The 16,813-nt window shown below is 46.7% G+C and overlaps 1 protein-coding gene and 1 pseudogene across 4 annotated transcripts in view; one reads left to right on the top strand and one right to left on the bottom strand.

Moving 5' to 3' along the window:
* The window catches only part of LOC119407289 (TNF receptor-associated factor 3-like), a 195,644-nt gene that overhangs the window by 144,103 nt on the left and 34,728 nt on the right, over window positions 1–16,813 (bottom strand). The gene's annotated exons all lie outside the window — the stretch shown is intronic.
* LOC119406285 (uncharacterized) lies at window positions 780–5,781 on the top strand (annotated as a pseudogene).

The raw sequence follows: 16,813 nt of genomic DNA on the forward strand, positions 1-16,813 counted from the left end.
GTTTTCAGGTATTTGTATAGAAAAAGCGTTGACACGCAGTTGAGAAAAAGAACTAGGAGGCTCACCAGTAAATATACGGCTAGCAGTGCGGGCGATATGGCAACAAGGAGCATTAAGCGGAAGGTCAGAGAGGCGGAGAGGACTTATTGGATGGCAGCGATGGAAAAGAAGCCGGCTCTGAGTAACTACCGAAAGGGAAAAAACGAAATAAGGAGGGAAAGGTTTTATGATAATTCAAGGGGAAGCGCTTTACTGTTTGAAGCAAGGTCTTAGAACGCGTAGTTATAAAGCGAGATTCAGTAACGAAGAAGAACAATGTACATGCTGCCGGGGAACTAAGGAAACGATGGAACATGTACTGATTGAATGTGGCGATATTCACCCAGGTATACGTGTGGGCACGAGTCTACATGAAGCCTTGGGTTTTAGGGACAACAATGGAAAGCTGAACACGTCCGCGATAGAAATAAGTAAGAGACGGTTAGAGTATTAGTGGCAGAAAAGTAGACATAAAGTACAAAAATAAATAATATAGAAAAATAAGGTCATTCTGACTTAAAGGGACACTGAAGCAGTTTTGAATTCGCAATTTTGTTGCAAATTCGGTATCTATGACCTCTTACAACATGCCTGCGAAGGTTTTTTTCGCGATGTTCGATTAAATAACGGCGCTATAAGCGAGCAAACTTTGGCCGAGGGAACGCCCTCCGGCGCGCGCTGAGCGCAGGGGCGGAGAGAGTCACGTGGGGTGGTGACGTCGGCATCGGGATCGCGGCGAGCCGCCGGTGCCTGTTTGCTTCGGTTTGCGCCTTCTTTCTGCTGCGATCTGCTGCCTAGCGAAGCATCAGTTGTGCCAGTTCGTAGGGATTTCTTGCCATTGCAGCGTTCTGTTCTTTCGATTGGAGATTTTCGCGTTCCGGCATTCACTAGTTGTGTTTGTGCGGGGTTGAAGCGGACTCGCGATGCCGAATTACTGCGTGGCATATGGCTGCCGCAGCACTTACGGTCGCGATGAGGTCGCTTTTCATAAGTTTCCTCGGGATCAGAAGATGGCTGCAAAATGGGTCTCTGCAGTTAAAAGAAAATGCTTTAAACCTACGAGGTCAAGTGTGCTGTGCTCCAAACACTTCCGTGACAGCGACTACGTACGAAGCCCGTCTCTGACGCAGTCGTTGGGATTGACGATCAAGTGTGTGCGACTGAACAGCGACGCGGTTCCTTCTGTGTTTCCGCACCTGAGGGGGCCGTCGCCGCCACCACGACTTGCCTTCGCGAAAAGAAGAAAAACTGAGGTAAGGCTGTGAAACTACTTATGTGCCATAGCAGCGCGGAGTTTGTTGGTGAGCCCGCGCTTGCCGCAGCCGTGCTCAGGTCGCAGTGCTGCGTCGCTTCTGCGGCGGCGACGCTCACATTGAATCTCTAGGGAACGCGCGGATCGCGAGCCGTCGCGCAGATGCCGTCCTTCGGAGTTTTGCTCTACCTGGGACCCAGTGGGCGGCTATCTCACTGTAGCAGCGGCAGCTCGCGATCGCGCCTTAAAAATACGTGTCTTGATCGCCAACAAAAGTGACCGTGTCACACGGGCGCTTTCGTTAGATTCCGAGAGGGGTGATATTTATCGATCAAAATGCTGCTATACTATACGACAATCACTCATACGATGATGCAGACGACAACATATAATCGCTACCGTGTCATTCGATCACTGCCGAATGCCATCAGATCAAGCAAAATCGTAGTCCAAGGTTTCCGCGTAGCAGCGCTTGACCTAAATAAAGGCTTTCTCGATTTCGATCATTGCCTGTGTGACATGTTTGATAACAGAAAATACTTCCGAATGCGGATATTTTATGACAGATGTCAGGAAACGTACCGCTGGCCCCTCAAGTGTTCATGTCCCTAGCTTTCTTATTAGGATCTCGGCCTGTACAATATTGTTTTGCTGCTCACAATCTACACTGCTGAATGAGGCTCGTCATTGCAGTAGTGCTGAGATTTTTTTATGCAGACGGGCTACATATAAGTATATTGAAATTAAGGTGATGGTATTTTTATCACACTGCACAGAAAAAAAAAAGAAATGCGGGACTGCAAAATAGTATCACAGACGATTATTTCATGAATGTTCAGGCATGTCTTGCTCTGTATGTATCTGTTCTTATGTGAAAGCTTTTCTCAAGTCTAGCTTTGGCATATTGAGCACCAGAATGAACACGTATTGCGTTCTTACAGATTCTTGCAGAATTGCTGGGCAGTGAAAATGAAGAAATGGAAGTGCCAGGCCCCAGTTCAAGTCAGAACGCTTCACCTGATAATTCAGCAGGTACGTACCAGCCAACTGTTCCATACAAAATTATATGGGCTGAGTCGTTCTGCATATGTTTCAAAATATCTTTTCTACTCACTGTTTCAGTGGACGCAACACTTGATGGTTGCCCAGATGATCATCCACAGGAGATACAAGGAGTGAGCACTTCCAATCCCCAAACTTCTGACCAGTGCGTACAAACAACTGTGCAGCGAACAACACGCAACAAGGGTGTGCAGGCAGATATAAAGAAAAGCACAGCTTCACACTGCACCCAAGCAAAGCCTCAAACCATTTCAATAGGTACGTTCCTGTGAATCGAATTGGCTGTGCTTGTAACACAATGCATTTTGCACTTAAAGATCACAGGTCTAGAATATTTCGATTTCCGCGCATGATTGTAGCTCTACACTTTGCTGACATGCTTCATAGTTCATAGTGGATCAGTGGGGTTGCATATTTTGTTTGATTTCTCAGGTATACAGGTTGGTGGACCAGTCATGACAGATGCAAGTACACAGGTCAATATGAGCATACAGGAAGAGGAGTGTGAGGACATAATTCCAGATGACCTCTTTTGTAACGACCCAGATGATGACCCTGATTACAACCCTTTGGATGACCTTGATGAACTGTACGTTCTGCAAAGCTATGTTACGTAGTTTTGCATACTAGAATTACATAAAGAAGGATGCATGGCTTTGCCAGGACATATGTGGCTGTATTTGGAAAGTAATCAAAATATGTTCCATTTTTTTCTCAGGCCAGCAAGAACTACACGAAACGCAAACATCTGGCCAAGAAGGAAGAATTTTCTTCGTTCAAGAAAAGTGTCTGCGTGACCTTCTGACTGTGTGCAGCATCTGCCTTGCTCCTCGTGCAGTGACCTTCACGTGTGAGGGAACGTTGGTGGAGGCTAACGGCCAGTGCCGGTCAGGCCATGCATTCTGCTGGCGCAACCAAGATGTGGAAAAACAGCAGCCAGTGCTCAACTTGCAACTTTGTGCAGCAGTGCTGTTTTCGGGAAACAACCCGACAGTTTCAATCAGAATGCTTTCGATGATGGGAGTACAAGTTGTGAGTGAGCGGACGTTTTTCTCCATCCAGCGCGTACACCTGTGGCCCGCCATTGGCAAAGTAAGCAAGGCAGTTGAGGATTTTTTTTTGTTGTTTTTAGAAGAGGCACTCATTGCGCTGAAATTTTTCAGGTATATCAAGATGAGCAGGAGCTTTTGCTTTTAGATGCTCAGAAGAGAAAAGTGAAGCTTGCTGGGGATGGGCGAGCAGACTCGCCCGGTTATAGCGCGAAGTTTGGCACGTATTCATTGCTAGATGTGGAGAGCAACAAGATACTGCACTTTGAGGTCGTGCAGGTGTGTTATGACTTTACTATGACATTTTAACAAGTTCATGTTGTTTATTTTCTGAAGTGTTTATCACAAAAGTGCGTATTGAATTTGCAGTCCAATGAGGTTGGCGGCAGCTGTCGCATGGAGCTGGCTGGGCTACAGCGTGCCCTTGCTTTCTTACAAGAATGTTGAAGTGTCCGTTCTTGTCACAGACCGCCATGCCTCAAGTGAAGTGTTTTATGCAGAAACACAAGGAAGAAACCGAACACGAGTATGATGTGTGGCATATGGCAAAAGGTACCCTTAATGAATTCTGTAAACGATTGACGCAGGCTTACTTGCGGCGACCTAATACAAATCAATGGTCACATTGTCTGTTTTAAATGTACATTTCAGGGGTCAACAAGAAGCTGCAGACTGCAGCAAAACAAAGCGACTGCAAGGAGCTGCTACCATGGATAAAATCTATTACGAACCATATGTACTGGGCAGCAGCTTCTAGCCATGGAAACAAGGAACTAATCGTTCCAAAGTGGAAGTCGCTTCTGAATCATGTTCAAGGCATTCATGAGCACGATGATGAGTTGTTTCCCTCGTGTCTGCATGGCGAGATTGAGCCGAGAGAATGGCTAAAAAAAGGTGAGCAATGGCAAAGCAGCAAGAGTTGGGACTTATACATTTAAACTTTAAATTTAAGAGTTTTTGTTACACAGAAACTCTGCTGATATATTACTATTAAAAAAGTGGACCTAAATAAGCAGACTGACATAACTTTTAAGATTGTAAGTTTTAGAGAACTTTTTATTCTTATAATAGACTGCTGCTAGAAGGCGGTCTGACGCAGAGAAACAAGGGGAACTTTAATTGGAATGCCAGTAGATTGATTTTCAATGCGTCCAGCTAACAAGACGATACGCTTGTTTAACCTGCCCCATGATTACATGTAATTATTGAAATGACTGAACAAAAGCAAAATTACATATTAGAGCATTGTAAAGAAATGTCGTCCCTCCATTGATGCTTTATGGCAAAATAGCTGTTTTGATGAGAGAAGTGGGGGCTTTAAGTGTAAGGTGATGCTGAAGGTCGAAGCATAGCAAAGCACCATAGCCACATGGTGTGATGTTCAAGAGTCAGTCCTAGGAAAATTCTTTTAGGTTTTTGGTGTGTTCATTTAATTTAGTTTTTTCTGGAGAAAAATGTCACAGCACCAGTTTACCACATTTATCACCATATTCAATTTTGCTATCCCATTGACAAAACCGGGCTTTTGAACATTTTTTGTCAGACTCTAGGGCACTGCAGAAACTCGAAGAGGTGGCCACTGTGAGAACCCTGCTGAAAGACATGCCACGGCTTTCCACCAGATACCAGACGTATGGACTTGAGGCGTTTCACAGCCTGCTGCTTCATTTTGCACCCAAGCTGTACCACTACCCATACGCTGGAATGAAGGCAAGGTATGAAGACGATGTTCCCCTAGCAGAGCAGCTCACCATTTATTTGTTGTTTTCCTGACACTCTTCTTGTATTGGGAAGAGGCCAACTGCTTCAAACTTTTTGTGATTTGTCTTGTTACAGCCATTCTAAATGTACGTAATTTATTGTTACATTTATATTAGCTATGCCAACTTTGATTAACTGCAAATTGCACCTGGTCAAGGTCAGTTTTTGTAACTACAGAAATCAGAGGCTGCTTTTCCTTGTGTGTTCATTCAGTAAATGTACCTTTTTTTCAGGACACAACTTGCTGTGCTGCACTATAATGAGAATAGTGAGCGTGATCAAGCCTGCACAAAGGATGGCACTCCACGATGGCACATAAAGTACCCGAAAGCAGCTGGGGGTGAGCCTGTGGCCTGTCCCATAATGGAGGCAGCCAAACATGGTAAGTTTTCGTACTGTAATTTATTTTGCAGAAATGAAGGTGCTTGAATAATTATTTGCAGGCTACGTCCAAAAGCTCCTGCAGGCAGTAACCACAGCAGCTATCAATGCACCTCCTGGAAAAAAGGAAAAGGCCACTCCTGAGACTCGATCACCACTCAGCAGCTCATTTAGTATTGTAAATAAGGACACAGAGGTAGCTAAGCGAATGAGTCGCTTCAATTAGCAGCGATGTAACCATGGCGAAATAAGTATTTGTTGTCTTGAGGCTTTAATCACAATGCATGCTTTTATATTACCATATTTCTCACAGGTGTTTGTCAGACCTCCTGGGTCATAAGATCAGTATAAAGTAGGAAAATTCTCATTTAAAGGAGTACTGACACGAATTTTAAATATTTTTGGGTTGTTGCTCTAAATGACAACACAGGTGTGGAGAACCCTAAAAAGAGTGTCGTTGTGCCTGGGAATCTTATATTTGCTTGGTGGATCACATGCTGCAGTAAGGCTGGATTTACTCGTGTTGTTCAAATCTTGTGATTAGTGCACATTACGGGATGTTATTCATGGGGCTAAAAGCGTGCATGCAGCTTCTTGACACAGTTGTTTCACTCTTGCCGCAATTTTATATTTGCTTGGTGCATCACATGCTGCAGTAAGGGTGGATTTACTCGTGTTGTTCAAATCTTGTGATTAGTGCACATTACGGGATGTTATTCATGGGGCTAAAAACGTGCATGCAGCTTCTTGACACAGTTGTTTCACTCTTGCCGCAATTTTATATTTGCTTGGTGCATCACATGCTGCAGTAAGGCTGGATTTACTCGTGTTGTTCAAATCTTGTGATTAGTGCACATTACGGGATGTTATTCATGGGGCTAAAAACGTGCATGCAGCTTCTTGACACAGTTGTTTCACTCTTGCCGCAATTTTATATTTGCTTGGTGCATCACATGCTGCAGTAAGGCTGGATTTACTCGTGTTGTTCAAATCTTGTGATTAGTGCACATTACGGGATGTTATTCATGGGGGTAGAAACATGCATGCAGCTTCTTTCATGTGTGTTCTGTTTATTTGCTTTTTTGTTCAATGTGTATAAATAAATTTGCTGTAGGAAGGAGGCCCAACACTGGGAAGAAAAGAGGGAAATTGTCCCAGCTCAATCCCTTGCCTCGATGCACTTCATTGCCACATTAAGTCGTGATTGCTTACTACGTGACAAATACCACAAAACACTGCTTGAGTTCGTGAAGAACAGCACAGGAGTTACACCGCACATGTTCCAAACACTGTCTTTTAGCAGCTGTAAAGGTGACACTATTGGTTATTATGAGTTCATAGCAATATGTTGGGTACTCGAGCAAAACTCTGAGCATGTCATAAATTGTATCCAGTTTTATGCATGCCGTCAGATTTTTTGTATGTTACAAATCATATTTCTTGGTTGTTTTTTAAATAATTATCATGCACATGCTCAAAGTTGCATGTGGTTGCTTGTCTGTTACAGATTGTATTTTCTTTAAAATTAGGACAGACCACAACACTGACAATAAAGTGAATGGAAATTTCTTCTAATTGCCATGTGTATCTGATTTGTTATAGTGCCCAGCTGGAGATGAGCAATAATAAATGATTGGCACATCTCAGTACGTGGTGTTTTTCATTTCCATCAAACATGACAGTGAAAAGTGCCTGCTGTAGCAGTAGTACATCTCGAGCTGTACATGTTTTTAGGAGCAGCCGTGGAAGCCCTCAGCTCCACCAGCAATAGCTGTATTGTGTACACTTACTTGCATCAACCATAGGAGTGCTTGAATCCAGTGTATGTGCCTTCAGGGTCTGGATATTTTTTTCTAACTGCATTCAGCACACAACTGGGCAGTATTACTCTATTTTTTTGGCCAGTTCTTTTCCATGTCAGGTAGACAAATTGCTTGTATCCTGCATGTCTTAATTTTCTGAAAAAGTGAAGGGCACTGTAAACACAAAGTTCCAAATCAAAGCCTATAGCTACTAGTTTCTCACCTGTTTTTAACAGACATCTGACTTGACGAGTCAACTGGCGTGCCATTCTGTTGTAAGGCCACTTCCAAAACGTCCTTGTTTAAGCACACACTTTTAAATTTTTTTGTCGTTGTGATGCACCGGGGATGTTTCTGCCGGTCGCGGATCTGCCGAATCTCGAGGCAGCAGCAGCAGTCCTCCTCGTTCTTCATTGGCACGCAGCGCGTGCATGAGCACCTATGGCGAAAACGTGTACACAGATATCGGTAACTAGCGTGTAAGGTGCTTCAGTGTAAAACGCTTTGATATTGCTTACGACCAGATCTGCATATCTTGTACTCTACACGACAGTCGCATATTCACGACGCAGCTAATATACCGCTTGCATTTTAACACCATCACTGTAGTACTGGCCAGAATTTCGAAAAAGCGACGATATTTTAAACAGAGCAGCATTATATGAGCCAAACCGTCCATGCGCAAGCTTGCAGCGCAGTTCGGAACACATGTCAACGCTGCGCGGCAAAGAGCGGCACTCGTGCCGCTTTTTTTTTTTTTCTCGCGATAGCACACTGACTCATCGCATGCTTCTTGCCCGCTGCGAAGTGTGATACTGATTGCATCAACAACGCTGCACTATGAGCAGTGAAATTCACGAACTAATGTTTCTGCACGATGCGCGCGCTAGCGTGGACCGTGCCAATACGTAGCTAAAAGCTAGTGCCAAGGCTGCTGTTCCTTATCGGATTGAATATCCGCGGCTGAACGTATGATTTGTATCAGTTTACGACAGTGAAATTGAGCACTGACATGCATCTTATACGTACCAGTCCATGTTTCCGACGCGGGTGAAGGTGGCCGGTTGGGACACACTTTCTTGTGCCGGATCATCGGTGCTGGCAGCGTCTTCGGTCGTCGCTCTAACTGTGGCGACCGGCTCGAACAGGTAAGGATGTACAGCGAACTCGTTGCGACTTTCAGAGTTCGCCATAGCAGCAGCTACCAGACTTCAACCGTTAGAAACACCGACAACACCGCATCGCCCGACAGCGCGCGCCGTGAGCATGCCCTCGTGGTCCCTATCGTGATGTCACGGAGCTTCGGCCAATCACAGGCGGCGGCGAGACCCGCGATGCCGGCGGAGGCGCCTCTTGCTCGTTTTCGGCAAAATAAAGTGTTTTGCGTTGGTTTATGCAAATTTTCGACTTGATTTCCGAGTTCGCCGAACAAAATTACTTATTATGACACCATAACCTCGTTTTTTTTAAAAAGTGCTTCAGTGTCCCTTTAAGAGGCAGAGAGATGGACCGTGAATTTAAATTTTTTTGGTATAATAACAGATTTATTCAATGTAGATAAGGTATTACGCCAACATGAAACAAGGAAGTTTTTTTTTTGTTTGAGCCTGGTGGCAGACATGTCACCGCCCCGTTATAAAGGGGACGCTCATAGCATCCATCCATCCAGCAGCGCCGCTAAGAGTTGCTTGGGAAGCCTATACTGAACCGAAACCGAAACACAACAATGAGCTCGTGCAGAGGGCACGGAAGAAGGCAAGTTTCAACGCAGTCGCATTTTCAGCGCAGTTTAAGAAACTAGGGTCTTTAGAATTACGTATCTATGTATTTTCTATTAAAGGACCACACCACCTAATACCTACTTAGTGATGTTGCGCCTCAGATATGCGTAACGTTTGCTTTTTGATCGACAATGTACACAAGTATGAACCTTGTGAGCGGTTCAAGATGGCTGGCCCTTGGGCAAGTGGTCCAACTTTGGCCGGGTGGCTGAATCGGGTGACAGACAGACAAACAGAAAGACAGACAGACAGACCAAAATTTCTGCGTTTAAGTTTCCCAAGAAAGACTTTCAACGGTCGGAAACACTGCCGCTTAAGCGTCCCAAAGAATTACGTCATCGTTACGTCATCACCACCATCTTGAATCTGAGCCTAACTGAGCTTCCAACCAGAAGTGCGATAACTGAAGGCGAAATTGGCGCTCGAGTCGATGGCGAGTCAAAATGAAAGCAGCCAATGGCAGCCCGCCGCCGTGCCGGCAAAGCCGTGCGCCCCGCGCCGGCCGCCGAGGCCGCGCGCGCGCCGCAACGCTAGTTTTGAATTTCTCGAAAGTTCCGTTGTAGCATGAAGCGAGCGTTGAGCGCGGGCACCAGGCTGTCCGTGCAGGCAGGCTATGCTTGGGGGACACCTGCAAGTCTCTTGAGGTTGGCGGATCACTGTTCGCTTTTGAGACTTATTGGAGCGGTCGTTATGGTCAGCCGCGCTCCGCCGCCGCCACATCGGAGCCCGTCGTAGTCGCCGGCCTTGATGTGAAGTTTCGTGATGTTCCGTTACATTAAGCGACCGTTAGCCGGCGTGTGCAGTTTTTGCGGTGTTTCCGTGGATTGCTCTCTTGCCGCCGTGATGGTTAACGGCACACGCCATTCGTACATCATGCAGCGGTGCACGGATACTTCAAGACCGAGTTCCGCAAGATTCTTCCCTGATCGAAAAAACTATAGGTGAGTATGCGGTTTGCGTTCGCAGCCACACATATATAGCTTCATTGCAGTTGGACAACAGTTGTTTTTAAACGTGACTGAATCGTGAAGAGCACGATTTTGCATCGTTGTACCAAGAAGTAACGAAAATAAAGCACTTTAGACTCATAGTTTAACTTCTGCGTCTCTGACATGACTGCTTCCTTGGAAGTGCTTTTTGCATTTTTTGGCCTGTTTATCAATCGCCTTCGTTTAAATACGCGTTTCTGAGTCTGTGTATCTCAACTCGCACTATACCGAGACGACGAAACTACGTTTGCGTGATGTGACTGCGTAATTATTGTCGTTTGAATTCGGTTTGCAACTGCTTTTCTGCAGGACGTAAACGTTTTCTGAATTATGGAGAAGGCCACAAGTGACGCGTTTGCCCAAGGAAGGGTTAATAACTATAGAATCTGCTCTCTGCGAAGTCTCGATCCGCAACCTCAAGGGCACCAGCCTTCTACTCTGCCCCCAGTGCTTTCTTTCGGTGCGTGAATGTTATGTTCATTATATGTACTTACAGCTGAAAAAGTACTCTTTGTGTTTATGTATTACCTCTGTAATTACCTATAGAAAAATCGTTCGAAGAACCTTCATGTGTAGACATGAGAGTTGTTTTTTTCTGGTGAGCCTTGAGTATTGCAAGTGTCCAATATGCAGAATTTTATTGTTTGCGTTTATCTCAATGAAGTGCTCAGTGTACAGGGCATGACATTCTCACTTCAGTGACGTTATCTTACAGCTATGCATTATATTCGCGGTGAAAGAAAAGCTGTGTAGTAGACTTATTTCACCTGGCCATTGGTAATACGCGTTTCTTCGAATGTTATATGTGCTGCTGCATAAACGGACCATCGCCTTCATGCCGTTGCCGCCATCTAACTGTCAAGTAGTGGTCAAGTGCCAAATAATGTGTATTTCCCTTTTTAGTGCGATGTACTGCTTATATATATCTAGTTGTTTTGTGTTTCGTATTAGTACAGTGGTTAATAAGTAGTTCATTGCAATATTATTCCATATTTAGGTATTTTGCGCATCTTTATTGTTTTTGCCATGCACTTACATTTCGCCTACATTTCTTTAAATTTCATGACTCTGTCACGTCAGCAGCTCTTGTGCACTTTGGTCAGTATTGTACTAAACACATCGTGTTACTTATATGTGTATACGTTAAAGGGCCTGCATTTTCAGAGTGTTCGATTTTTAATTTCCAATTTCTGAACTTTACAATGAACTTTTGTGCTGTTTAATCATGGACACATTGTGCATTCTTTAATTCTCTCCTTCTCCGGAACTTGTATCGTGTTCCATTATGTGCAAATCTTGAGTTTTGGAAACGGAGCAATAAAACGAAGTCACAGATATGTTGTGGGTGGAAGTCATCCCTTATGCTCTGGGTCATGCAGGCTGTGTGCATTCAAACGCACTGCGCACCACGAGCGGACAGAAAAACATAAATGCGCAACCAAGCACAGCACGCGGCGGCATGAAAGAAGAAAAAGGAGCCGCCAAGAAAGAAGGCAGAAAAAACGGCACCCGACATGGGAGAGGAGAAAAAGCAAGTGCGCCCGAAAAAAAAAAAGAAAGAAAACGCCGCGAGGAGTGCGAGGGAGGAAGAGGGGGAAGGGGGGGGGGGCGAGAAGAAGCGAGCGGCTGTTGTTACTGTTGCCCCGACGACGTAAAAACGCAATCGTTACGTAACCGCTGCGTCATCGCGGCCATTACAGCGCTTCCACTCGCCAGGGCCGTAACTCAACGGCTTTCTTGGCTTTCTTGGCGCTCTCGGCGCAAGCGTCGCAGAACGTTTGAATTACGCGTCCCTATGGGAGGCATACGAAGAGACCTACCAGTGAGACTATCGTCTTTAAAAATACGCCATGCCGAGACCTACCGACAAGAACATTCCAAGAATGTCCGCTATGCTGAGAAAGCGCGGGCTAATACAAACGCGTGACACCGGACGTCATTGGGGAACAAACAGGGCAGAGCTTGCTAAAGGCCTTTGATATTGGAAAGTAGCGGCGCTTTTTTATCCACGCCGCCACACCCTCGCCGCGCCGCCGACCTCTATTTTCACCCTCTCTTTCGCGGAGCCGACGCATCCGCAGCGCTGAATGGCTGCGACACACGATACCTCCCGTTCAGGTGACCGTGACGTCACGAAAAGCGCACGCAAGCAAACTTCGCGCGCTTTTAGTTGCTCACGCACGCCATGAGCACTCCAGGCGTGTGTGAGTGTGTGGTTTTATGAATGTTTGTATGTGTGCGGCTGCATTTGTATGTGTGTGTGCGCACTTGCATGTTTGTGAGTGCATGTGTGCGCCTCTGTGTGATTGTGTGATTGCGTTTGTATATGAGTGCATGTGTGCGCCATCGTGTGCGTGCGTTTATGTATGTCTCCGCGCCTGAGCGTGTGCGCACGTATGTGTGTGCGCATGTGTGCATGTATGCGCCTGCTTACGTTTGTGCATGTCTGTATTGGCGCGTGTGCATGTGCGTGTACTCACGTATGTGTGTATGTGGCGAATGCGCGTGCGTGTGTTTGTGGGCAGTTGCGGTGTGTATGTATAACGTGCTTGCGTGCATGTCTGTATCGCGTATGTATGTATGTATGTATGTATGTATGTATGTATGTATGTATGTATGTATGTATGTATGTATGTATGTATGTATGTATGTATGTATGTATGTATGTATGTATGTATGTATGTGCATGTCTGTATCACGCGTGTGTACGTATGTGCGTGCGTGTCTGAATCGCGTGTGTATGTAGGTGCGGGCTTGCGTGCGTGTCTGTATCTGTATCACGCGTGTATGCGCGTGTGTATGTATGTGTTTGCGTGTCTGTATCGCTTATGTACGCCCATGTGTATGTATGTGCGTGCGTGTGTCTATATCGCGCGTGTATGCATGTGCGTGCGTGTCTGTATCGCGTGTGTGCATGTATGGGCGTGCGTAGCTGTCTGACAGCGACATTGGCCCAAAAATGCTCCGGGACCACTCATTTCGGCCAAATGAATTTTAAGAAACCACCACATTCCTTCTAGGCTACCTTCTTTGAGCTCATCAAGACCGCAATTATGGGGGAAATTCTAGTCTATACTTTGTGCTGCTTACAATATATGAGCTTAATGCACCTCCGCGTTACGGACAGCCGAAGCGACGACGGAGAGGTAAACCGCTCAGCCGCCAGTTGTTATACTCATTTTTTCGAAGCGCTTCCGTTTCTATTTATCGAAGCGTCTTAAAATATATATATATATATATATATTTGTCCCATGTTCTGTCAGAAGCCTACTTCGCAAAAGTATCGAAAGGTGGTCTAATTGGTAATTCATGCTTCTTCAGCTTACTGGGAGCGCGGGAACACACAACACACGAAGGAAGAACCACAGTTCTGTGGTTCTTCCTTCGTCTGTTGTGTGTTCCCGCGCTCCCAGTAAGCTGAAGAAGAAGCCCACTTCCGTCACAAGTGTTTCTTAAAAGACAGATTCTCATTTAATGCTTCAAGGGGCCGATTAAACAAGCTCGCTCAATGATTGCAAAGCGGCTGCGAAGAGCCAGTGGAGAGTTCAGCGTGCCATGCGCACCGCGCCGGCCAGGGGAGGGGAGAAATCCGAGGAGAATTGAGGAAAATGCGCACGCGCAGGAGAGTGTCGCTACTTTCAAGATCAGGGGGCTTTAGTGCTCGCTGCAACACAGCGCCATATGACGACGAAACAGAGCGTGATTAACAGCAAACGCTTACGCATTGCTTAGATAGCTCCTAGATTCTGCGTAATCTTTTTTAGATGCGAAGCATCTCTTAGGGCTGGGGGGGTATGTCCCGCGGCGTTGGCGTCCGTACTCACACTACGCATGCGAAACTCTCCTCCTTCCCTCTCTCCAACAGCTGCGCGTTACTCTCTCGACTTCTCTCCCAGCACCTGCTTGCGCTGCTCTTGCGTTCTCGCTTCTGCTCTCGCGGCGCATGCGCTACTCTCCTCCTCTAGTCTCCTCTCCTTCAAGTGTGCATATAAAGCGGGTAGAGCGCTACGCCCGTTCAGTCCAGCGCTTGCTTCGATTGACTCCTCTGAAATGCGGGCTCGACGCCACGATGAGCGCCAGCGCATGCGCGTCCCCTCCCCCTCTCTCTCCTACGCTGCCCCCCTCTCGCGCGCCAGTCGACCGCGTTCCCCGCTCGCCCTGTGAGAATTAACGGCCAGGCTGGAGGGAGGACACGACGCGCTTAGTGTTCCTCTTCGCGTTCCACGACGCGAGGTCGGTAGATGCCCGAGGTCGGTAGCATGCCCAACGAACGCCAACGAAACGCGATCGTGCAAGTGCTCCGGCTTCGCATCGCCTCATGGTCCCTTTAGCGGGAGATGGTGTAATTTTTTTCGCATCTAGCCACGATTGTTTCGCGCAGTGCATTTGCCATGTCTAGCTGAAACCCTCTCCTAATAAAATCTTTGTTTGAGCCAGCAGATGTTGTTGAACAATGGTATATTCTCGAATAATTTGAGCCAATACGGCACCTGGCGGAGAGAGCGCGAAACAGGCTTTTGGTGTGCATGTGGCAGACAACAACCCACTTTCGCACATGCGGTAGCGGTTGTGGCAGATGTATTCGTCGTCAGGAAAGCAAAAAAAAAAAAGAAACAAAGCGAAGAAGCGCATTACAAAGCAATGTGCTAAAAAAATCACAGCATATCCACGGAGTGAATGATGATGAGTGGGCGAAGCTGCGGAGGTTCATCGGTAAACCGTGAATCTTCCGTGAATTCTGCCCAGTCCATCATCACAGACGTGAGATCGGGCGCGCTTATACTAAAGGTTCGATGAGAGTTATGACGACTTGCAGCTCACTTTAATTTTACATGTACGCTGTGAATTTTCATTGTTTAATCACGCACAGGAGAAATCGCACTACCTTGGAGGTCAAAATCCAGTGCCTATATATACGGGGTGGTCAGTGAGCGGTCGGTTTTTTCGATCGGTCGGTTTTTTCAATCAAGACGCTGCCGCGACGCTGCCTCGCGACGCTGCCTGCGTCGGCGCCGCTGCGCCGCGAGGCAAGATAGGGGAGAGGATAGGAGATAGGGGATAGTAGGAGAGGAGAAAGAGGGGGAAGCGTAGGAGAGGATAGGGCGATACATATAACGTACTGATGCAGCGCATTGTCTTTAGGGAGCCTTCATATGTGCACGCCCCCTTCGTTTTTAAGACTGGTTATGGGAGAGGGGAAGGGGAGAGGGTGAGTGGAGAGGGGTAGAGGACATGGGAATGGTGAGGGGGAGTGGAGAGGAGGTGTGTGGAAGGATATGCGCAGTAAGGGTGGTCACGCCGCACACCACCACCACCACCGGACAGATACTGCCGTTTATTGCCGGCTGCCGGGAGATACGCCGGACAACGGAGACGTGGCAAGGTTAGACTAAGAGGAGCTACGCCCCTAAAATCTGTTGCACTCTTCGGACGGCATCAACGAATCCTAAGGATAACACAGCTGTAATGAATCGGAAGGTATATAACAGGTGCATATTACCGGTACTTACCTACGGAGCAGAAACCTGGAGACTTACAAAGAGGGTTCAACTTAAATTGAGGTCGACGCAGCGAGCGATGGAAAGGAAAATGATAGGTGTAACCTTAAGAGACAGGAAGAGAGCAGAGTGGGTCAAGGAACAAACGGGGCTTAAGGATATCATAGTTGAAATCAAGAAGAAGAAATGGATATGGGCCGGGCACGTAGCACGTCGGCAGGATAACCGGTGGTCATTAAGGGTAACTGACTGGATTCCAAGAGATGGCAAACGCGTGAGGGGGAGACGGAAAATTAGGTGGGTAGATGAGATTAAGAATTTTGTAGGTGTGACGTGGCAGCAGAAAGCACAGGACCGGGTTGATTGGCGGAACATGGGAGCGGCCTTTGCCCTGCAGTGGGCGTGGACAGGCTGATGATGAATTAATCGCAATCGGTTTATGGGAACGTCACGAAGCCACTCAAACTATATGAGAGACGCCGTAGTGGAGGGTTCCGGATAACCTCGACGAGCTGGGGCTCTGAAATTACACAGTACGAGTGCATCTTGCATTTCATCTCCATCGAAATGCGACCGCCGCAAGTGGGATGGACCCCGCGTCTTTCGGGTAAGCATCCAAGCACTTGAGCCACTGTGCCAGAGCGGCGGGCAAAATCGAAATCTTCGTAGTGTTGATGTCAGCGTGCTTGCTGCTTGGCGTCAAGGCAAGCCTGGGATGCTGCTATATTACGACGTATAGTAGCTTCGAGCCTTGCTCTTTAGATGTTGCGCACTCGATTTTCTTGATTTGTGGGTCCGCGTAAGTGGTATAGCCCAACCTAATCTAGTAACGTTAGTATGCAATGCCTGCATGTCGTTCAGGGAGCTAGCAAAGGGACAATTTACACCTACTTATAACGATACACTGCTGTAGCAGCAGATATAGGCAGAAGAATTTGCGGCACCACACTTCCGCTCCCGTATGCGGATCAGCTGACACACACACGCACAAACATACAAATCAATAAGGGTCTGCGCATTGCAAAAAATGGTGAGCAAGTCTCCTGCGATAATTTCTTCAGCAGTTAGTAGTCACTGTTTCTCTCCACCTGTTCTGTTTGTTTAGATTAGAACACACCTTTGCAAGGACGCGACCACCGTGGACGCGACGAAGTAACCGGCTGATTATGTCGCTGCAAAATACTGACGTATCGCCGTCA

The sequence above is a fragment of the Rhipicephalus sanguineus genome, chromosome 10 (genome assembly GCF_013339695.2).
Source record: "Rhipicephalus sanguineus isolate Rsan-2018 chromosome 10, BIME_Rsan_1.4, whole genome shotgun sequence".
Lineage (NCBI taxonomy): Eukaryota > Metazoa > Arthropoda > Arachnida > Ixodida > Ixodidae > Rhipicephalus > Rhipicephalus sanguineus.